This window comes from Sinohyriopsis cumingii, chromosome 8 (genome assembly GCF_028554795.1).
Source record: "Sinohyriopsis cumingii isolate HCF-2022 chromosome 8, ASM2855479v2, whole genome shotgun sequence".
NCBI classification, from domain to species: domain Eukaryota; kingdom Metazoa; phylum Mollusca; class Bivalvia; order Unionida; family Unionidae; genus Sinohyriopsis; species Sinohyriopsis cumingii.
The window spans coordinates 35,649,338-35,675,075 of NC_142968.1; the positions used below are offsets into that span (position 1 = coordinate 35,649,338).

At 37.8% G+C, this 25,738-nt stretch overlaps 1 long non-coding RNA gene across 2 annotated transcripts in view; it reads left to right on the top strand.

Moving 5' to 3' along the window:
- The first annotated feature begins 3,457 nt into the window (after positions 1-3,457).
- Positions 3,458-25,738, top strand: part of LOC149793287 (uncharacterized) — a 150,958-nt gene continuing 128,677 nt past the window's right edge. The window contains exon 1 of one of the 2 annotated variants that reach the window (XR_016422545.1): positions 3,458-3,559. This is a non-coding gene — a long non-coding RNA (uncharacterized LOC149793287). The remainder of the gene's footprint in view (positions 3,560-25,738) is intronic. The other variant, XR_016422546.1, reaches the window with a different exon arrangement.

Sequence of the window (25,738 nt, forward strand, 5' to 3'; positions counted from 1 at the left end):
TTGTACTTTGTCATGGAAGAAATTTGCAAACATGTCCGGAAGGTCGACTGGAGAGAAGGTAGTTGGAAGTGGTGTTGATTTGTTCCTTGCCGTTAGCTTGTTAGTGATCTCGAAGAGCTCTTTGCAGCTGGAACTTTCCATGATCCTAATAGTGTAGTGGGCTGATTTCGCTGCATGGACTATATTTGTGACATTCTTCTTAGCGACTTCATAGATTTGCTTATGAATAGTGAATCTGGTGGAAAGCCAAAACCTCTCAGCTTTACGGCGGTCTCTTTTAGCAGTGCGAAGCTGGTCCCTAACATTGCTATACCATGGAGAACATTTTTGAATTGATACTCTGTACTTGGTAGCTGGGGCATGTTTGTCAAGCAATGAGCGCAGACAGTTATCGAGTTATTATGCAGTAGGAACCAAGCGAGTTGTTAGGTTGGCTTGGATGTCGTTCATTAGTTTGGTTCTATGTATCATACGGAGGTTTCCCTTAGTAGCAGACAAAGGTGGAGGGTTAGGGACTGATACAATGCAGAGGTGATATCATGCAAGGTCATGGGATACCAGGGAGGACCGTAGAATGTTATCATCAGGTCTATGAAGAATCCAGTCTAAAATGTGACCATGTTTATGGGTGGGTTGGTTAACTGACTTTTTGAGGTTGAAAACATTAATGGAATCTATGAGTCTTGATGTATTTGAGTTTCCGGGACAGTCAAAGTGAAAGTTGAAATCTCCAAGAATAATCAGGTTGCCACCTATCGAATTTCTGTAGTCCAGGAGATTCGGAAACTGCTCCAAAATGAGAGAGTCATCCAGCTTGTGTTTTCTACTAGGAGGAGGGCGGTATAGACAGAAAAAATGGACTGACCTTTGCTCCAGTGTGAGTGTGGTTTGGACTAGTTCAAACGATGTGTGCTCGAAACTGAATGTTGTGGTGTAGTTAAGACGTTTTATCATGGAGTTCTTTGTGATGACAGCAATTCCACCTTCACGAGAATTACGGGGGAACGACTTGATGGAGCAACCAGTGGGTATTAGATCCGCACACTTGGGCTCATCGCCTGATGTTTTTAGCCATGTTTCTGTCAGGAAAAATATGTCAACATTTTGGTCGTTGATAAAATTAACTATTTCTGTGCGCTTTTCCGGTGGTCATACTGACTGGGCATTGAATAATGCAATGCGCAGAGGTATTTCTTGGATTTTTTGACACAAAGGTTGACTAATTAATAGGGATTTGAATTAGGTTATCTAAATTAATGGTCGAATTTTCTTTTTAATGGTTGTGCCGAAATAAGGGAGATAACTGGTATTCTTCTTCCTGTTCTACGCCGGCCAGCTTTGAAGCAACGTTTCTTTTTTCGCTTCTGTTTTCATTTAGGTAATGATGAATATAGTCCAAGTTCGTTTGGTCTAGAGCATAATGTAGTGTGGAGAGCCAAGGAGTGATCATTTAAAGCAATTAATGAGGGTCTATCGTAGCATAAACGGGTTGACTGGCGAATATCACGTGATGGCGGTTTGTTCAAAAACAGTGGAGCAAGACAGGTGAGAAAAAGTTTAACTGTTCTTGTTTCCAAAACAAGGAGATGAAGAAACACATACGAAGTTAACAGCCAATACATAATGAACACAATAACGAAGATGAAAACAGACAACAAGCACAAATATTATGAAAACGACACAAAAAAAAACCAAAACCAAAAAAAAAAAACCCAGCTGCTTCAAGCCGGTTAAGCTATAGAGGCCATCTTATCTAATTTCCAGTTATGAATCAAGGCCAGGAACTAGGTCAGCATTAGGTGTTTCTACTAAACGGTCAGGTCAAACGAATGTCTGGAAAATATCAAATTCCAGTAAACAAAAATATATTACATGTGATAAACTTTTTTTTTAGAGGTTACAGAAAATTAAGTTAAATCAAATATACATAACACTTGACTCACTTATGATTGTTACATCTGCCTCGAAAATAAAATAAAAAGTAAGTTTGAACACACAAATACACACATAAACTGCAAAGTCTTAAACTCAAAGCATTTTATCTTTTGTGTGTATATATATATATATATATATATATATATATATATATATATATATATATATATATATATATATATATATATATACAGATAGACAGACAGAGACAAAATGATAGGTGACAGAGAGACAAACAGAGATAGAGACAGTGGGACTTCCTTTCTTCGCCACGATTAATTAATGTTAGGATTAGGTTCAGGTTGAATTACCATGTCATGTGCAACATATTTTGCACAGGACACCAACACGTGACAAATACGTTTATGTCCTCTTGACATGGATTAAACTTAATATGCTACACACACATTTGTCACATCTGATAACATAAATAATCAATCAAAGTGCATTTGAGCAAATTTTATTTTCATCTCTGTAGCGCCGTCTCTTGGGAAATATTCTCTGTGAAAATATATAATCTCCCTTCTATTGGTATAACTAATCTGAATGCAGAATACATCAGTTAGAATCAGCGTTCATAAATAATTTCTTTCCTCAACCTTTTATTTTTTATCATTGGAATATTTATTGTTTTAACCGTTGGCCGTCATTCTTTATAATTAAATGAACGAATATTTCTGAGTAATATAGAAACCTCCATTTACGTCTACTCCACATGAGTGATCTGGGATTTTTCTCGAAGGAAAATATACGAATGACGTAATACGAATGATGTAACTTAAGTTCTTTTAAGTAGTGGTCAGCATCTTTTAAAAAGATGGCGTCAGATTTCTCTTTTATCTTTACGTGTTGTCATTTTTTTTAATTAAAAGATATGGTGTATTGAGTTTAATTCCTTCCCTTATTTAAATATTAGTGTTCAATAATACCATTACAAATTAATGTACACAAGACAGAAATATCTTGAAGCTACTTTGTTTATTTGACATAAATGACTTCTGACATTTTATATGATGGCCTTCGGAAATCATCACCATGAAGTGTTCGTTATGACTTTGATATTATTCACGTAACGTTTAAAACTTATATTTGGGTGAAGGAGTTACGGCTATTCACTTAACTTTAAAGTTGGGTTAAAGAGTTACGGCTAAAATGCTATTATCGAATGCATGACAACTCCACACGAAACGAAATCTATCTTTAATTACCATAGGATTCCTGGCCAAGGGAACATACACGTTTGTACAAAAACGGACATTTGAGACCATTCAAACTTACAAAACTGTGATTTGCGATAAGAAATTGATACACAATCGATATCGCAAAACGTACTTGAGATCAATGTTTGCTTGGTCCTTGGGTTTACACTGCCTAAATTATCGATTTATACAAAACGTCAGAATATGTCTATCGCGTACACTTGCTATGACACGAAGGAATTTTCAGCTCTACAAGACGTGGATATGTCTTTCACTATCACGATAACTTTGTTTAAGGTTTATTTTACTTCAAAGTGTCACCTGTGTGATTCACAGTTAGGATGGAATGAACACTAGTCTTTTGAGCACAATTATCACCTTTTTGGAATTAGGAACGGGATACCAGAGTAAGGAGTGCGCTTTTGGTAAGTAATTGCAAATGAACTAGTTCTAAACCTATTTTTTTTAATAGAGCAAGTCATTAAATTTGTACACCCACTCTGATTCTGTGACGAACGTGTCAGACAGAAGGGTACTGGTTCGAATCCTGCTCAAACAGAACTAATCGGCCACGGCTGTGTTACCTTGAGCATGAATGTCAATTGTATCAGCATTATATACTATTTTATGCTTTGATGCGCCGGTAAACACCAATGAAATGATGATTACTTGACACAGAAACCAATTAGACAGGCATTTGCATTGCCCTTTCAATTCCAGAACACTACGTTCCAAAAATGTACGTTTCGTGACAACTGAAGCGACAAATTATCGACTAGACAGCAAGGGCCAAAAAAAAAGAGGAAACTATTTTGATTGTTGTCGCTCGAAAATAAAAATTTTACTTGAATTTGTTTCACATTTCTAATAATGATGCACCATTTTGCCCACACAGTGTGACACAATTAAACTCACATATATGGAATAGTTGTAACGTTCATAAAAAGAATAACATGAACTTGGACGAGGTTGTTAATCAAATCAAAAGCATCGAATAAAGCAACATCTTTATAACCCATATAATCGTCAACGTTTGCGTAAACAAGAAAATAATACCCATGACATAAGTTGTGGCAAATGTACGTGAAAAAGAGGCTGTGCGATTTTGTTGAAAGCTATTGAAGGTATTCTGTTTCAGGACCGATAATGCTTCAACTTTGGCTATTTTATAAGCTTTCGTTAGAACATCTATCCACATAAATATTAGTGTGCGACAGATGAAGCCAAATATGGATAGGATGCAGTGATCACTATGTACTACTATTAAACTACGGATCGGTAATAGAAGAACATATATAAGAACATATATAAGTAATTCATTGCTACAGTTTTAAGGGTGAAATCTTGTCTAGCGAGGCTAAGAAACATTGTTGTACTGAATATTATCTATATTCTATACAATATATATTTATTTAGTCAAATATTAACTACTAATACATTTATATAACATATGCTGTACAAATCAAATTATAATTATGTTAGTCTTAAAATAGAATATACTCATAATTATGTATATACTGGTTATTTTCTGACATTTTCTGTTGTGCAAATTATACAAATTTAAATAAAACTAATTAAAATGTTTTAAAAGTGTAGATATATAATGGCTTTACTTTTTGGTATTTGCTGGGATAAATATCATCGTGGTAAATAGTTTCTTTTAAATTTTCTATAAAATAGACAAATATTGCTAAACATATATTCATTTTCTACGGCTCTTGCATTAACCTATTACATAGCCGCCTGTTTCTAGGTAATCTCTCATAACGAAACATTTCTTTACTCAAGTTATGCGATTCTTTTATTGATTCTCCCTCATAACGACCCATTTCCATATTGAAGTTATGCTATATATCTCTAAATGTACGGTACAGTTATAAGACAAACTTCACCGATTACATCCAAGTCCTTTTTAAATGATAAATATTCTGTATAAATGCAATACTACTCTAGCTTGTTTGATGACCTCACAAAGTAATATAATCTCTTATCTCCTATTTCACTGACAGGAATCACAATATCAAATTGGTTGTCCTATGCGTAAGAAAATCCTTGATCATTTAGCTGAGATTTAACTTACAATGCCCAATTTTCTTCCCTTGTAAGAGTCACTGTTATCAGCGAACAAATGCAAATCTGGGTATTTAAATGAATCATCATTTCTAATAATTCACCATTGTAACATATTGATGGATTTATTCTTTTTGCTTCGTACAAAATCATAAATTTTGATTTGTTAATGTTCACCTTAATGTTCATGGAACGGGTATGGAAGTCAACATTTTGTTTGCTAAACTATGCAAATTGGGTCGAGCTCCAAAGTCTAACAACATTAGATAAGCTCTTATTATAAATATACTCGTATAAATCAATCAAACGCAACAGGCGACAGGAAAAAATAAACGAAACCGGCTCGAGAAAGGGGAAATATATACTCAAGTCATGCAAACTATCGTGTACCAAAGTTCAGAAAGAACGTCATTTCGTAGGTAATGCAGCATCTTATTGGGAGACATCTGTCCTCCTAATTGGATAAATGTAAATAAATTTCTTGCATCTTTTATTATATTGGAGCAAAGACTAAAATTTTGTATCCAATCAGTGTTTGTTAATAAAATATTAAGCTTCTGAAAGTTAGCATATTTATGAAACAACACCTTCCATTTGATCCATGAATTTGATTTGTAATGTAGTTTCGTACTTTTCGTCTAAAACATGAACTTGAGTTGCAATAGTTTGGTACCTTCCACCTTAAGCAAGACCTTGACATGTAATTTAGTTGTCGGTATTAAACAAACTCCCCGGTGTTCTCTTACTAACATGCATGTCAGATGAAATACCATTCAAATAAAAATTTATATAATAGGCGATACAAAACCAAGGTCGACATAGGATTGTGCGTGAGTAGTTACTCTGGTAGGTTCTTTTAATTAAATTTTCATAAATACCCAGTGATCATTGTATGCACATATTAATGGGATCACATAATGAATCTCGTTTTCTTGTAAAGCGACACACAGCTTCTAGGACAGAGCATCTATTATTGACATAGATTTGAGTCTAAATCATTTCATTATTTGGTACAGATGTCTCTTTTATATGTTTGAATACTAGCTTTTCTCATACACGGACCATACTTCCACTCCCCTGATTAATTCTATCGTGTCAGATGGGTTTGGTACATAGCTAATTTAATATCATCACTGTCAATAGAGTTACCAAGATGAGTATCTGTTAAGCCAATTTTATCGAAGTGGTCGAAATTCTCGGCACCAAACTCAAGCTTGTTTTGGACAGATCTAATGTTTAGGTGATCAAAGGAAAGTGTGTCATCCGTTCATTGCCGAGATAGATAATTTACATCTTTTGTATCTGATAGACTGGAGTGGGACGTACCTGGGTAAAGTTCCATATTACGCGACAAAAACAAAACAAAAGAAAGCCAAACGAGAATAATAATATAACATATAGATAGTTTACGTCATAGAGCTGATAACTTTGAAGTCACTTTAAACAAAGATAACTTGACGGAGACCACATGAATCAAGTCTGAAATGTAAATGAAATTGAATAAGTGGGAGTTCGTACAACGAATTTGGTAAGCATGATACGATATGTTTACTCCTACCAGTATTACGAGATTTCCAAATATAACATCGTCACATAGTAATATTTTATGTTTTGGCTCTCGGACAGCTCAAACAAGAAAAATCACTATATACATTATGTTTAAGACAACGGTTCTATCTATATGATATGACATAATATATTACGTAACGAATGCAAAGGGTATATTTCCATTTTCTAGTAATTTGGGCTTGGTTTTTTGCTGAATGAGCTTGTCTCGATATAAAAATGAAGACTTGAACGAAAGTTAATGAAACATGGAAATAAAGAGTACTTGAATAACAAAGAACTGTAGTAAGAACGATTGATAAAAAATTCTTTCTTGTACCAAGCATAGTATTTGGATTATTACGGTACATATGACTAACAAAATACATTACGAATGTCTACTCTGTATTTACATAAACGGACACTATATACATTGTGTTTTACAAAACAGCTTTATAAAGTCAGAAATATATTTATATTTGTAAGCTTATATACATGCATACATGCACATATATACATTCATGTACACGTATACATACAAGCACGGGGCCCCGAGTGGCCAAATGGTCTAAAGAGCTCACCGTTACGGATCACTGCCATCTCACCACTGTCTACGTGGGTTCGAGTCTCAGACTTGGCCAATATGTTGTTGTTGCTGTTATTGGGTTTAACGCCATTTTTCAGCACACGATAGGCTATATATGACGGCCAGTATTAATGGTGGAGGAAGAACCAGGGAAAATCCCGGAAAGAACCACCGACCCACGAAAAGCTACTGGCAAGTTTTCTCACATACCTACCTCGGCCAATATGGGTACGTGAGAAAGCTTGCCTGTAGCTTCTCATGGGTCGGTGGTTCTTACCGGGGTTTTCCCTGGTTCTTCCTCAACAATTTATACTGGCCTCAGTGTATAGCCTATCTTATGCTGATAAATGGCATTAAACCCTGTAACAACGACAACATATATGTACACGTACATACATACATACATACATACATACAGACATACATACATAACGATATATGACGAAATTGTGCATATATAAATAGAACGAGAGAAATATAGCGAGGGTCAGAAAGTCATTTTGAATACTTGTAGACCACTACGTGATGAGTGCCGAATACAGGTAACCTACCATTCCTAGGAAAAATATTTAGTTCTAGATCAGTTTATGCTATTGAAGTCAAGGTTAGCCTTTTGGCACCTTTCCGGGAATATATATGTACGATACACAAAATGTAGCTTCGTATACCTTACAAACAATAAATTTAGTTTTTAGTTCAGCCAACAAAAACTACCGATCATAACTTAATATCTTAATCATAAAACGAGAGCAATATTTAAAAAAATGGTAAGAACACAAATTAATGACAGTCCTGCTCATACGTGTCATAACATAGTGAAGAGAAGTACAATCTTAGAATACGGTATATAAAGAAGAGGTTGATATTACATGCTGTTTTAGGTGTTGATGTTTTTGTTGTTATAGGGTTTAACGCCATTTTTCAGCACGAGATAGATTATCCATGGCAGCCAGTATAAATGGAGAAAAAACCAGGGAAAACTCCGGAAAGAACGACAGACTCACGAGAAGCCACTGGCAAGCTTTCTCACATACCCACATTGGCCGAACCCGAGACTTGAACCCACGCAGATATAGGTGAGATGGCAGTGATCGTAAAGGTGAGGGCTTTAGACCACTCGGCCGAACGGGGCCCCCGCTGCTGTTTTAGGTTCGATGTCATGTCTTAGCGCAGGATAAGCTTTACCAGTCTATTAGTGGGGGAAGAACGCGTTGAAATCCGGCTAATAATCACTTATCCACGGGATACAGGACAGGTTAAAGGGGAATATTACTGGAATGCCACAGTGTTAACGTGGACCGTATTCTTTTATCGTGGCTAAAGATTTACAGAATTTTCCTGAATTACTGCCAAGTACTGCTTACATCTGTTATTTTGTATTTGAAATTTTTACATAAGCATGCACAGACATTCAGATATAAACACACATACAAGACTGATGTGAACACACACACATATGCATGTAAGTATGTATGTATGTACGTCTATCTATGTATATATATATATATATATATATATATATATATATATATATATATATATATATATATATATATATATATATATATATATATATATGTATGTGTATACCGCCATCCATACACCCATGTATGCATAGACCCACCCATATGCATATGCATACACAGGCACTCATTGACAGATGCACATACATAGCTATCGATAGCACTATGCTGCTGTTTATCAGAAATCTCATTTTTCTTTCAGTCTAAAGTCTGGAAGGAATGAAATTATTTGTTACAAAATAAATATATCTCACATTAATCGTTCTTTCCAATAATCAAGATGTTATGTTTAAATGACTTTCAAATATTCAGTTTAGAATTAATAACTCCAACCTTCAATAAGTCAAAGCAGTTTATAATAAGTCCGTTTTTTTTGGGGGGGGGGAGTGCTCCAAATGTAGTAACGTAATGCATTCAACAAATTCCGTTAAGGACTAATCAAATGACAACAACAACACACATTGACTAGAGAAGGAATGAAGAGAGTTATGCTCGCTTTATTTAAAAACGGATCTGAGAAGAAAAATCGTACATTGGGCAAACATGTGACGCGGGGTTATATTGGTGAATAGCTGGGGTACTGGAATGCTTTGAAATGCGAAACAGGGCGGAAGACAATCCGACATAATATCGTGTTAGCTTTTGAAGTTTACAACGGTTACGTCATCAAATCTTGTGTTCCAGCTTTTGACGGAAATCGGTTCACCCACGGATGTCGCCAATCAGCATCAAATTATTTCGTTCACATGTGCAAATGGCAGGATTTTAAATTCAAATGAGAAATTACATGGCGCATATCGTGATGTAAGATCGATGTTATTTGGTTTTAATTGAACCCATTAATGTTTAGAACCAATATTTTTCAACAATCAGGATCATTCATATGATTTGGCATATGCAACCATTTACATGTAACAGCTGCGTTTGGGCTTTAATATATATATATATATATATATATATATATATATATATATATATATATATATATATATATATATATATATATATATATATATATATATATATATTCCTCAAAAAGAAGAAGTTAAAATATAAAAAGGTGGTCAGTGTACATAGTGGAATGCTACATAGCTATCATAATGCTGATATGAAATATTAAATAGAAGAGCAAATGGATCATTGGATCTTCTCACCTCGTGTCTTTCGCCAGACATAATATCTTTGTGTAAATTCTACCATCATAGGACACCAGAACTTCGATCGTATCTGCCACTTACAGTTTCAGAATTTTTCGTCATAGAATGTCTTCCTTTTTGCTAGGTCCTTTGTAATAAGATTTCTGCGCTATGTTTCAGCTCTTTACTTTTGGAAAGTACTTTTGATTTCCTGTTTTAGGCCTTGAATTCGATAATGATTGAAGTTTTGACACATTTTGTTTCTTCCTTTGAAACCAGAACACTGGATATCACGGGAAGCACAATACGTTTTGAGTTTTTCACGGAGCAAGACGCAAATTGGGTCATCTATGTTTCCATCTTTACGCTCAGTACATTTAGGCATGTACACATTGTGGATTCTAATGAGTTTTCTCCCTGGCTGTTACTCCAAAATTTTACATTTATCTAGCAACTCACTGATAGCAATTTTCACAGGTTTGCTTTTTTATCTTTCTGAGACAGGTTAACATGGAATGGCTTCACTAAGCTGTATATACGCCCAGCGCACAAGGACATAGTGCCACGTGGACTCCTCATCTATTTCCCTCTATATGGCGAGTTTGAGTGCGTCTGCATAAATAGGTTGCACTTTATCCACAATATCAGAACTATTAAGAGCTTCCAACAGAACTGCTGAGTAGCCAAATGATTACAAGGTGAACGGGTTTTCCTCGGATCTCATTGCTTTCTTTGCGATATGCGCACCCCCAGGTGATATATTTGAGCAGACTCTACTCCACGTACGCTTTGGTTCACCAGTAATGACACTATCAATACATTTATGCAACACACAGTCAGGCCCCAACACGTATACGCGACTTGTATCGTCATTAAACATTCTCGAAAGTTCAGCAAAGTTGAGATCAATAATTTATACCAAAGTTATAAGGAGACTCGTAGCTAATTTAGAACATAGAAAACATAAAATCATATCTATATACTATATATAATTATGCCTCCAGTTTTATATCTCCGCCATTTTGTTACATGGATTGTTATGTTTTTCTATAGTTTGTGTTTCACTTTTGGTCCATGCGTGTTGCTTCTATTGTTAGACATACGTTGTATACTTGGGGACTGAGTTCTCGATTATGACCTTAAATGGTTCTTACAAAGAACATAATTACAGTTTGAGATAATGTTCTGTTTGGATGAATGAGCAATGTTCGTATATCAAGTAGGGATGAGTTGTAAAATATATCACGTATTGAATTGTGAAAGATGTCACGCACGAACGAATTGTGATTCATATTCGCATTAGAGTCATGCAGATATATAAAAAGAGAGAAATAGAAAATTATTATTTTTCCTCTTTCCTAGTATTGTTCTTGTTTTAATATCAGTCTGGATATATAATCCATGTTGTGGTTATATTTAATTTGAGACAAATTATTTATTTAAAATATTTATTGGATTTACAAAGCTCTCTATGACGGCCTGGACTAAAGCATTTTGAAATTATTGTGAATTCAGTCAATGGAGTCTTGGACAATGCTCTTGTGATACATCAAGACCGTTGGCTGGTGTATTAGGTTTCCAGATGTTGTTTCTTCTCATATGTGCGGGCTCGTTTCTCCTCTCCCAAGTGCAACCGTTCTCTTTGCTTCCCTAAAGTCCTTGGTTGATCTCAAGCCTCTAGCTGCTTCGATCCTGAACAATTCCCTCCCAGCTGTCCACATTCTTGTACAAAGCCTTGATGTATCTTGCACACCTCTATGAAGCGCGGGGGTGGGGGGTGTGATGCAACCTGTCAGCCTTGTATCAGATGCAATCTTGCCGTAGAGGATGCCTTTAGGTATGCATATCTATTCCGTGTCATTTTAGGCGACGCACTTTTAGCAGTGTGCCAATGCTGGGGATGTGTGCACAGTCTAGAACAAACTATTTTCCCAGGAGATACCGTGAGTGCGTCAGTGGCAGCGTAGATAACGCAGACTTGGTACACTTGTATTTCGGTGTGGTCGGTTAGTTTGTTGTTACTCCAGATCTTGGTCTAAGAAAACATTGATGTAGCATCCTTTAAAATATGGTAGTTGAGCTCTGCGTCAAGAGGAGAATTTTTTCAGTGATGTTAGTCATATCGTATTTAATTTGCTGACTACCTCAGGATCAATGTTGATCTTGATGGACGGTGGCTATTCAACAGCTTGACCTATCACTAACATCTTTGTTCAGGCTGATGGTAAGGCCAAAATACTGGCAAGCTTGTGAAAATCGGTCTGGCACGTTTTGAAGTTGAGCTGTTGTGTGTCGCAACGTCGACAGAGTTTAGGTCAGGGGTGACAGCCTTGCGCATCTTTGTTTCAGCTTTGAGACATGCGAGGTTGTAGAGTTTTCCATCTGACCTTGTACGGAGGTAGATTCCCTCTGTTGATGAAGCAAGGACGTGTTTTAGCAGGAGAGATAAGAATATTCCGAACATGGATGGGACAAGAACACGTCATGCTTGACTCAACATCGTATCTCAAAAGCCTCTGAGGCTGAGCCGTCAAACTGAATTATGCCATGCACGTTTTCTTTGAATGACTGGATCATACTGAAGATCTATTGGGGACATCCAGTCTTCCTAGCAGCTTGACCAAATCGCTTCTCTCGAAAGACGCTTTGTGGACAATGAAGGCTATGTAGCGTCGCCTTCTCTGTTCGTTGCACTTTTCATGCGATTTTCTAAGTGAGAAAATCGTGTTAGTGGCGGACCTTTCTGCTCTGAAGTTTCCTAAGTATGTTCGGTATGGTTCGAACACACGCATTGCCTACTTTGCTCAGGAGGGATCCCATGCCAGGGCTCATTGAGCATTGGGCTTGTTGCAGGGCGTGAGTGTACAACTGCGACTTCTCTTTGTAGCAGTTAGCGCTATTGTTGTTGGCATCCGTTAGTCTCCAGAGACGATGGAACTGCGCCCATGAGAGATGTCCCGGTTGGTGGTTGTGCAGCTTCTGCTGTGGCTAAGTAGTCCAATGCGGGAGTGGCAGTCCCTGCTGCACTTGCTGCGCTTGAAGGTTGTGTCAGGTGTTGGATGAAGCTGCTTCTTCTTCCTCTGCGATCGTCTTTCATCAGCTAGCAAGCGTTGTTTGTCCTCTCCGGCTTTCAGACCAGTGATCAGAGCATGTCGCCAGCCTGATCTGTCTAGAGCGAGCTCTTCCCAGGTGTTGACATCAATATCAAGGGCTTTCATGTCATGCTTACAGACATCCTTGAAGCGGAGATGTGGCCGTCCGATCGACCTTTTGCCAGAAGCGAGTTCCGAATAAAGAATGTCTTTGGGGATCCGTCCATCAACCATCCGACGTACATGGCCCAGTCATCTGATGCGGCGTTGGCGGAGGAGTATGATCATGCTGGGAATCTTGGCACGCTCGAGCACCTCGTTGTTTGTTACTCGATCGCTCCAGGTGATCCCGAGTATGCGTCGGAGGCATCGCATGTGAAAGGCGCTCAGTCTTTTCTCTTGTGAGGCGTACAGAGTCCAGGTTTCACTGGCATACATGAGAGTGCCTAGCACGCATGCACGGTACACGGTGATCTTAGTGTTCATTGTCAGCATGCTGTTGTTCCACACTCTCTGCGACAATCTGGAGAGAGTTGGTGATGCCTTTCCGATCCGCTTGTTGAGCTCAGCATTGAGCGAGAGGTTGTTGGTGATGGTAGAGCCGAGATACATGAACTGACTCACCACCTCAAGTTCGTAGTTGTTGATGATGATGCTTGGGGGTCCGCATCCTGAACCATCACGTTTGTTTTCTTTAGGCTTATGGTTAACCCAAACTCATCACTTGCTTTAGCAAAGCGGGCCATCAGGCGCTGAAGCTCAGCTTCTGTGTGGGTGGCTAGAGCAGCATAGTCTGCGAAGAGCATGTCCCTGATGGTTACTTCACGCACTTTGCTCTTTGCCTTCAGTCGTGCCAGGTTGAACAGTCTGCCGTCTGATCGTGTGTGCAGGTAAATCCCTTCTGTAGACGTCCCAAAGGCGTACTTGAGCAGGACTGCGAAGAAGATGCCGAAGAGTGTGGGGGCAAGGACACAGCCTTGTTTAACTCCACTGCGGATGTCAAAGGGGTCGGATGTTGAGCCATCGTACTGCACTGTGCCTTTCATGTCATCGTGGAAGGACTGGATCATGCTTAGCAGCTTTGGAGGGCAACTAATTTTCGCCAGGATTGTGAAGAATCCGTCTCTGCTGACCAGATCGAATGCCTTGGTGAGGTCTATAAAGGCCAGGAAGAGGGGTCTGTGTTGTTCTCTGCATTTTTCCTGCAGTTGCCTGACAGAGAAGATCATGTTGATTGTGGACCTCTCTGCGCGGAACCCGCACTGCGACTCTGGGTAAACTCTGTCAGGAAGCGTCTGCAGTCTGTTCAGGATGACGCGTGTGAAAACTTTACCCACGATGCTGAGAAGTGATATGCCCCTGTAGTTGTTGCAGTCGCTTCTGTCGCCCTTGTTCTTGTACAGGGTTATGATGTTAGCATCTCTCATGTCCTGAGTCACTGCCCCCTCGTCCCAGCACTGGCAGAGGAGGTCGTGCAGGTGTGTGAGAAGCACGCTACATCCACACTTGATGAGTTCTGCTGTGATGCCATCCTTCCCTGAGGCTTTACCTAGGGACAGTTTCTCTAAGGCCTTCTTTAGTTCGTCTACAGTAGGTTTCTCATCCAGTTCGGCCATGAGAGGGAGGTTTTCAATGGCGTTGAGGGCATCATTGTTCACGTGGTTCTCTTTGGAGTACAGTTCGGAGTAGTATTCCACCCAACGCTCCATCTGCTTGACCTTTTTGTGGATGGTATCGCCTGTGGCAGACGTCAGTGGTGCTGTCAGTTTCTTCGTGGGACCCATTGCTTTCTTTATGCCATCGTACGTGCCTCTGATGTTTCCAATATCTGCTGCTGACTGGATACTCTGACAGAGCTGAAGCCAGTATTCATTCACAGACTGCCGTGCTAATCTCTGCACTTTGCTTCTGGTAGACGTGTATGCCTGTAGTGTCTTCTGACAGGGGGATCGCTTGTATTGCAGGTGAGCACTGCGACGCTCTTCTATGCCTGGCATGAGTGTGGCAGAGTTAGCCTCAAACCAGTCATTGTTCTTTGATTACTTCTTACCAAAGATCCGTGTGGCTGTGCTGTATACAGTCTCTCTGATGTAATCCCATCTTTCTTTGGCACTGCCGTTGGGGGGTTCTGAGTCAAACGTCTTGGAAAGAGCATATGTGAATTCCTCAGCCTTGTCTGGATATGATATCTTGCTCACATCAATGCGTGGTTGCCCCTCTTGCCTAGAGCGGTGGATCTTCTTTGGCTGAAGCTTCATTTTGCAGCACACCAGTGAGTCGTCGGTGTCGCAGTCAGTACTGTGGAAGGTACGGGTAAGAAGCACACCCTTCATGGCTGATCGTCTTGTAATGATCAAGTCCAGCTGGTGCCAGTGTTTAGACCTGGGATGCCTCCAAGACACTTTGTGCTGTGGCTTTGTCTGAAAGAATGAATTGGTGATACTGAGTTCGTGGTACGAGCACATCTCCAGAAGGCGCTGCCCATTCTCATTCATCTTCCCAACGCCAAACTTGCCAAGACAGGAGGGCCAAGAGTCATGATCGGCACCCACCCTAGCACTGAAGTCGCCCAGCAAAATCAAGTTCTCTTCCTTGGGAATTTTGTCAATGAGCGAATTTAATTAATCATAAAACTCATCCTTGGTATCTGTGGCTGATCTTAGAGTGGGAGCGTAAACACTGATCAGGTTGACAGGCCCGTTTGTGGTGTGGAGGCGGAGGGATAGCAGTCTTTCATTTCCTTGTTGGCAGGGTTCTATCATTCCCAGCAGAGTGTTCCTCCTTGCCAGAAGAATGTGTAGTTCTTTTCTCTGAGGGACCCATAATCTGGTAGTCGTGTCTCCTGTAGTGAGGCGATGTCGACCTGGAGCCTTGCAAGTTCGTCGTTGATGACTGAAGTCTTACGAACATCACTGATTGTCTGGAGATCATCTGAAAGCCCAGTGAGCATGGTCCGGACATTCCAGGTACCTAGCTTGAGGATTGAAGTCTTCTTTTTTATTTTTATTTTGTTATTTCTTGGTGCAGTAGTTGCAGTCCGCTTGTCAGGTACTCGCGTAACTTAAGCCTTACGCACCCAGCAAGGCAGGCGAACTGTGGCGGGACGGCACCTTCTTGGCTGGGAGCTGTCCAGTTTGAGGCGGGCGGTAGCTGTCCAGTGAAACATGTTGGTCTCTCCCACCGTCGGAAGCAACCCCTGGTGTCTGGCTCTACGCTAATCGAGCGGTGACTTATAACCGGTAAACTGCTGCTTCCCGTGTTGTGTCGACGCTATGGAGCGATGCTGGAGTGTCCTCTCCAGGGCGCAAGCCTGGGCAGGGTGATATGGAGAATCAACTGTTGCCCATGCAGCTGATCCCCCCTCTCCACGCAGCTGATGGATCCAAGGGAAAGGACAAGCCGATACGTCATGGCACCAGCTGCGTCGCAGGAGTTGCCGAGATGACACTGAAAATGCCAAGTCGCCTTAGGGACTCCGACTCCGGATTTTCTGTTGGGGTTTACTCCCTTAGCCTTTCCCCTGAGAGGGTATAGTCGCAAGGCAGCAAAGGTTTGAAATCGGAGTTTACCTTCTCCTAGATGGGCGACCACCCAAGGTTAATGAGCCCCATCTGCCCGAAGCATCTGGTTTTGAGGCGCCAGAAGCTCGCCTGTCATCCCTTCTCCAGTCAGTTTTAACAGGTTCCGCCACTCGTGAAGGCCTGGAGCTGGATTTGGTTGTCAGAGGCTCTATCAGACGCAGGCCATTGGGAGATTTCCAAGGGAAGTGGGTGCTTATCTCCCACAAACGCCCCCGGCGATGACAACCCTTGAAAATAGTTAGCGCTATTGTAGCTACGATTAATGAGGATGTTGTTGATGCTGATTAGTGTTAGCGGCTAGGTCTGGCTTGTCTCTATAAAACCATGTTTTTAAGCTTTCTCTATAAGTAAGTATTTGTGACGTATAGGTTTTGGTAGGAGCAAAGTTCGAGTAGTCTCTGCCGATTGTCAATCATATTCATGGCGTACGATGCCCTATAAAAGTGAACCATGAGTCATGATCAGCACATACGTTTGCTTTAAAGCCCCTAACAAGTACAGGTGTTCATGTTTTGAGATTCCGTGGATGCTGGTGGTCTCGACTTCGTCATAAAATCTGTTCTTTGTTTCGTAGGACGTGTCGTATGTTGGAATGTACACACGTACAAGGTTTACGGGTCTCTCAAACGTTAATAGGCGCATAACCAAGACTCTCTGTGAACCATATATGAGGAGTGTGTTTTTAACTGCGAAGCCTATTCTGTCTTTTCATGTTTCTTTAGGGATTTCTCCCTGCCAGAAGAAGTTGTAGTATTTTGCTGTAAGCGATCCAGTCGATGCGAGGCATGTTACTGGAGGGTTACTTTGTCAAAATTGAGTCTTTTCCGCTCGATTAGTGGTCACATTAGTTTTGTATGTGTCATTCATCTATTGAATATCTTCAGACAGGCCAGTTCCCTTGGTTCTGGCATTTTAGCATCATATTCTTAGGGCTGGTTTCTTCTTTATATTCGTCTTTGAAGTATCCAAGCATTGGAGGGACACGACCGAACTGTCATGGTGATGAACTGCTTTATGGCAGGTAGTAGCTTTCCATTAAAATGCGAGGAAGTCTCCCACCTTCAGCGGCAACACCTCTGGTGCCCATTCTCTCCATCAAATCGAGCTAGGTCTTATAACCTATGATTGCTGTCTCCAGTGTTTAATTGAATATGTGATCCGAGGATGGAGAAACTACTCCAGGGCGCAAGCCAGGACTGGTTGATATCGAGACCTTGAGATGCTGAATCATGTGTTCCATTCCCACATCCCGCTTCAGTGTCAAGTGTTCGGTACGAAGGAAAGGGGTAACCAGTGCAGTTTGGAATCACTTCAGCTTGATGATGCCGGCGAGATGTCTACAATGATATACCACCTTTGTAGCTCCACTGCAGATTATCTTGTCAAGGTTTAAACCTATCTGGTTTCATTATATGCGTTACAATTGTTTAGGATTTGTTTATTTTTCAGAGATACCAGTTTATATGTACATTAAACTCAATTCTTGCTTTCTAATAACTTTCATCAAACCAAGCAGCGCTTTTCCGCTTGTTCTGATACGATTGTGTAGATACTTTTTTTGCAAACAAAATATGTCCACTTTCCTAAATGATATTTTTAATAAAACTGTGAACGAAATGTCTTAATGCGTCAGAGGTTTGCTAGGAGTAAAGATGACATTTTGGGTTTCTTATATTTTGCAAACATTATAAACTTTTCGCATCCAGTTTTGACAGGAAAACGCATTGCATATGATATTATAATGTGTTAGTTTTGATTGAGGCTTCTAAAACATATTCCTGGTAGATGTTGCAAGGTATTTATTTAGCAGGAGTTGGAGAGATAGGTGGATTTATCTACCCTGTTATTCAAATTATTGCATAATTTACATGCAACGTGAGGAATAAATACAACACAAAAGCCACCAGTAGATAACTCAGCTCTTTTATGAGGTATATTCTATAATTGTCACAACACAGTGTAAGACATTGACCTCTCTATTCATCCATAAGTTTATGAGAAAATGTTTACCATGTAATGTGTTATATTTTGTAAATGACGAGGTATATACGTTTCTCAAACCCATTTAATTTGATGAGATTCTGTTTAATTGAGAGAAAAAAACAAAAAAACAAATATAACAAATAATATTTATGCACGGTATTTTGTAAAGGTCAGGAAAGACCACAAATGAAGAATAATAATTTCATTAATTTAATTCTCCTGTAAGTGATAATGCGCATTACATATTCATTTGAAAGATTTGAAAAGTAGATCTAGTGAAATTATTTTAATGAGAATAGATGATAACTGAGAAGGCCACAACAAACACGTGTTTACTAAAAAAAGAAAACAAACAACTATGACAAATTGTGTATGTAATTGTAGCGACTATGAAGTGTAGTCCATTTAACTTGTTTATCCTACACAATTCTACGAATGTTTTAATTATTCTATAAATTCTCATAATATAGGTAAACCCCAATTTCAAACAGCAGCGACTGTGATCAACCGTTGCATACTGCACCGGCAGAATAGAGTCTTTGTTATTTGTTCTACTAATTACACCAACAAACTGCAGAGATCCACATCTGCTGGCACATCATGTAACGGCAGATCTGGGTCTGTGCAGTTTGCAGTTGGGCTCAGTTTAGAAGCGAGAATATGCGGTAACAACCGTGTCGTATCGCTTGTTTTGAAAGTGGTTTTTAAATAGTAAATATATGTGTTTCGTCTTCGAGGTGAGGTTTCAGTGTTAACAATGAAAGTTGTTGTAGCTTTAGAACAAATGAATATATGTAGTACAAAGATGGGAGAAAGGTGACTTTTAAATTCACAATTTCTGTCTGCCTGAATATCATGCTTTCCATGGCCTACGTGACTACACGGGTTAGAACTGCATGATAGATTTTTTTTTGTCCTCAAACTGGCTGGTCCCTTCGTTTTCCGTAATCTAAATTAAATATTGCCTGATTGTATTTCACTAACATTTCCAAACATGTCAGATCTAAATTGAATAAAAGTGACAACAAAACTATTGCTGAAGATGACATGCACGCAAAGCTTGTTTAACATTTTTAGACATTTTGGTGCAATGGCATATAGAGTCTATAGGGACCGCTAATGTGTTAGTAAAATCACATTAAAACAACAACTTTGCTTAGCTATATTATGTTTTCTATATGCAATCTAGATGCAGAAAAAGCAACTTTTTGGGTGGGGTGGGTGGGGTCGGAAATGATGTTGATGTTCAGTGTTAACATGGCCACAAACCTCCAGCTTTGAATGACCTATTGATTTTCAAGGCTGCTTTCAACCTTTACGAATGCCACCTAATTAGTACAGGATATATTATTTTACGAAAGAGGCAAATATCTCTATAAGGTGAGTTATACGCAAGTCATATAGAGATATGATTTACAATTACGTGAAATCATACGTACATTCTTGTGATTGAGATTTCATTGACTAATTTACAGTCCTTCAGTCAAGGTTTTCAAGTCTGGTTGAAGTCATTACTATGCTTCAATTATTGTCTGAAGAACTTAAATCTTAAACTCATTTAATTAAACGGCATTAAGTTTAAATTTGATACTGTTTAATATTATTACACTTATAGGTTAAATCGCATAATGTATCAGCAAAGTCATATATACACCATTCGGTCTTTGACCTTAATAATCAATGGTATAAAGAAATCCGCTGTTTTATGCTAAAATTGTAAGATTTTATTTAGAAATGTACATTTAGATCAACATCTTAGCAAGCCTATATACGAGTATGTTAACATAAATTGGTCAATGTTCCATGTACAAACCTGTTTTAAAATCCTCTGTTTGCAACGAGTTATTCATCGTGAACAAGAATATGATGTGTGCGCGGAAAAATTATACTCGTATTTTTATCAAAGTTTATTTCTTTGTTTTCTTTCTTTCTTTTATCCCTGATATCGACCGTAACGCTATCTATTATTATAAATAATAAATGTTGAGTGTCTAATAATTGTATGTAATCACTTGGGTGGACAACGATTAAGTGGACAGTGATTGGATGAAAAAGGATTAAAAAAAACAGAGGGGAACTGTCCGCATTTAAATCTTAGGTCCACACAACGCATTAGCCATAGTGACGCCTTACCTATACTCAATATCAAAACGCCTACTGCTCAATAATTTATATAATAATTAGGTTTTATGACCATTGTTCATGAAATCCCAAATTATACAGTCAGTAAAAAAAAAATCCAAAACGTGTATAGGCCAGTAACAAAATTTAAGTAATACCAACCGTCCAATAATTATAGAGGGTGGTATTTTATTTGTGTTTGAAAATTATATTTCCCTACTGCAGGTTGGGGATTGATTTTTCCAAAAGGAAAATAGTTTGTCTTTTGCCAGGTGTCTGAACGTAGGGTATATGCAACATATATTGACTAAGTAATTTAGGGTTCATTTCGAGGCTGATTGAACATATACTGATGGATGTCGAAAAGGCATCGTCTAATGACGCGACCATTTGTATGTGCTGGTTAAACAGTGCTGAACTGATGAATATAGTTCGCGAAGTGTGATTCATTTTTAGTCAACACATCTGCAATCAATGAATATATGAACACCATTCAGAGCTAAACAGCTCAAAAACTGTTTTTCAATTTACGTGAATAAAACGTCATTCAACTTAGTTTAGTATTCTTGGCTAACAAATTCATCAAACTAGCATATAGGTATTTATGGTAGATTTACCACTCCAAAGCTACGTTCATTCTGATTCTATCAACGCTAGTTTGTGCTAGATCATTGAAACTTGAAAAGTCTTGTTATTGTCTTTATTTTTATCTGTTAATTTCTGAATAAATATTTCGTCAATAAATAATTTGTCAAGCGCCAAATAGAACTTTTACTTCACTAAAATTTATTGAATCGCATTGCCCTTTCAGAAATAGTTCATAAACTACAACGTTTTTACAACTAGGGTTGCTGTTGTTGGTTGTTGCACTTGTAACGTCTTCTGCAACCATTGTTTGCATACTGTTCCCGTACTGTACCGTTTCTCAAATTTTTCTGATAGATTCCATTGCCTACCGTACACTTCCTGTTTTGTACTGTTTCTAACAGTCAATAAATCGTCTCTACGTGCCTTTACTATACAGTATAGTTTCAAGTAAGTTTCCAAGTGTTACGACTCTATGGTATTAAATTAAGTAACAGAAAAGAGCGAACACAAACCAGTTCTGTAACATTTATTAATTAAGGTATTTCCCCAGACTAAAACGTAAAGATGTTAAACGATCTTAAAGTATTGCAATTCTTATTTCAAATAGTCCTAACAGTCATATCACAAATCCAACAGTATAGAGCATTCCAAATGAATCTTAGTTGTGTTCCTAAAGAATTTGAATCTAAAATGTGCTGATGTGCCAATAATATGGAGTAGTGTTGATATGCTAACAGTCTTGATGTGTTACAATGATATCATCCAAAATTACTCTAAACGAATTCATAATAGTCCCGAGGCAGTTATTTAATCTTAAAGTATTAGTGAGCACTTTGTAATTCAATTGAATAATTTCAACAAATAAATACTCTAAATTTAAAACTGAACACAACTAAACAACTGATTCTAGTTCAGACGGTAAGATAAGAATGAGTAATTCTAATATAAACAACCCTAGTACAACAATCTATATCAAAATAAGAGGACCATGAAAGGATCCCAAAAACAAAATTTCCATCAAACTGTACACAAAATTCGTTTCTGCAATCTTCTAAGATCAGCCTCAAAGGCTGTGAAATCAAGACCTAGTAAAAATGGTAAAAAATGTCAAGCATATATGACATTTGGCATTAGACATGTAGGCCAAATTTCCTACCCTCCATTCATGTCCATCACACACAACAAATGAAATATACATCATATCAATCATCTCGCCACCTGAAGTTACTGAAATTCAGCTGTCTGCTTTAATTCGGATATAACACAGTTAAATCATTCCTTGAAAAGTTAAATAAAATTAAAATAATTTCTCAACATTGAAAACAACCAATCGGGTTTATTCTATGTTACCATATGAGTGTAACGTTACCTACCATATCGTAACCTTTTGTCTCTTCTACACGGCATCCCTAATGTTACTGTCCCTTCTTTGTACCGTTTCCAATCAATATAGGTAAGCACATTTGTTTCACGTTGACCATTCATGTGATTTATATTCTTGACCTGCTTGTGATATCTATGTCTCGGATGATGCCGACGGTTCGATATAAAAGTTCTATGTGGATTAAACGACTTTTCAAAATCACGCTATTATTTCTAAGGTGTATTTTTTCCTATTGATAAACTATTCCAATCTTGACTCTAAATTGCAACTGTTTGGCCAGCAAAGGGGTAATTTAAATTAGGAAATCCTTTAACGGTTATTCTTTTGTGTAGATTGTACAAGGTATTATGTCTTCGTACCCGTTTATATTATAAATATTTTATGAATGGTAAAATAGGTGTTTAGGTTGAATTACGAAGCATAATTTATCTTTGAAATATACTGTTAGAAACACAATTTATGTGATGACCTTCACACTTCACAAGTGGAAATGCACAAATGCAGCATAACATTCAAATACTTAGACATTGATTGATTAGAACAAACTCAATTAAATGGCTTTATTCAAATAAGAAGAAGAAAAACTGATTAATACTGAAGAGTTCAATATTGGTAAATCAACAATAGTGAATAAATGACTACGATCTACCAGAGCTAATGGATTGAATAAATGTTGGAATATCTCAAACAAATCGAACGCACCATTATCAATGAAAACCTATATTGTCTTGTACTGATAGCCTGCGACATCGCTCAGGCGTGGCATTACTTTATCGTAACGAAAAAATAATTTCCTTACATGCAACATAAGGAAGAAGGGTAATATGCAAGACGTCTAATTGTCAAACTGTTATTATATAGATGCCAAATGTAGCAAAGTGACCAATTTCAAACAAGTGTGCGTCCTCTTTACGAAATTATTTTAAAAGGTAAAGCACATGTTTGGTAAAAACACAGAATCATAAGAGTCGTGAATATTGCGATATGCTATCCTCCGACCGTTGTGCTTTGTCACCACAATAGACGAACTTCATACGATTAGCGTTAAATAACTTTAAGAAAATGAACCAAAATTTTTGTATGTACGAAATGTAGATTTAAAAGCACATTTATTTCAGCACTTAAAGAAGAACTTCCATTTAAGGACAGGCATGACCAGAAAGTACTGATTTTTCGATGAAATAGCCGGTGAATGACTTTTTCTGACAATTTTGCCACGGACATTTCAAAGCCTTAAGCATTAGAATAAATAACTAATTCGATCTTCCTGTAATAATCAAATTGCTAAAGCAATATATACCGAGTGACAGTTACATGTAAGGAAATCAAAATACAATTTTGAAACGAATAATTCGATGAAACCAACCCAGCAAATTGCAACTCAATATTTGTCAGGTAGACCTCCAGAGAATTCCGTACGTTTCTACATTTAATATCATGTGACAAAAGTTCATTAAGCATTTAAATTTTATCACACGTTTACTTCTTTATAAGATCCTAATTAGACTCGGATATTATTGTGCTCTTTTATTCTGTGCAATAGGTTTGGAAAGTCTCGAAAGTTGTTATTCTCTGCTACCAGTAAATTAAGTCATACTATCTGATAATAACATTCTGTAACTTGAACGAGCACAAATTATACCCAAATATAAGGTACATAAACATCTCTTCAGTAAGAAGTGAATGTTTATTCTTAAAAGGGACTTATATTGTAAAGAGAAAAACCATATATGTATTCAAAAGGCAGAGTGCTGTCATACACTCTCACAAAAAAGGGTATATAATCCAGCGAGAAACATTCAGAATCAACATTATTTTAGTCATATTATACACACCACCTGGCATAATTTAGTGGTTTGTTATAAAATTGCTATTTTAGGAAGGAGTTTTACAGAAAATGTAGAAAATAACTGCTTAATTTCGATTTGTAATGATGCTAGCATGATATATTTTCATTTATTCGTAACGCTTAATCAACCAAATATTGCCTTCCTAGAAAACTTAAGTTTAACGAGTCTGCAAAAGCAAATATGATGGATCTGTTTTCATATCGAATCAGATCAGAAATACGTGTACGAATCGCCATGAATCATTCTTTATGTACGGCTGTCTGAAGAAGACATACAAGCCCATTAGAAATTGCCGCTGATTATTTTGTGAAGCTATTGAACTAGATTCGAAAACCCTTATTGGACACCGACCAAAATGTCCCGAAATCGACAATAGCAAGCAGGTTTTTCTTGTTTGTGTGTTTATTTGTTTTGGGAGGGCGTTGTTGCACAGAGAGAATGAAGAGTGCATTACCATTTTCTAAGACCATATTGGCATCTTGGATTGGACTTAGGCAAAAAATGCTTACAGAATGTATTCCCTGAGAGTAAAAAATGCTAAAATACATTTCTGTAACGTCCAGAAGAATAAAACAAAAATTCATAGAAATATCATAATAATATTTTTTTTAAATTAATCTCGTACTTAAAGCCCCAACTTTTATCATAAATGTTACCATTCTTGCAATTTAACTTAAGTTTGAAAAAAATGAAATGATTTGCTACAAAAAAGCAACCGGAAGTAAAACCTTCTTTGAAATAGTCAAGATGTTAGGTTTAAACGACGTTTAAATATACAGTTTAGAATTAAGAGGTGCCACCCATTAATTAGGTCAAAGAAGCCGCTCGTAAATCCGTTCTTTTTGGAAGTGCTCCAAATGTAATGACGTGATACATTAAAAAAATCCGTTAGTGACTAATCTAATAACAACGTTCGCACATGACACACGAATTGATTTGAGAGAGAATACAAAAAGGTAAGCCTGTTTTCTGAGTTTTTTTCTGAGAAGAAAAATCTTGCTTTAGATAAAAGTAAGTTTAGGGTAAATGTTGATGATCAGCTGTGACTCCGAAATGCTTTGAAAGACAAACTGCGCTGAAGACAATCCGACATACCGTGGTGTTACCTCCTTATGTTTACAAAGGCGTCATCAAATCTTGTGTTT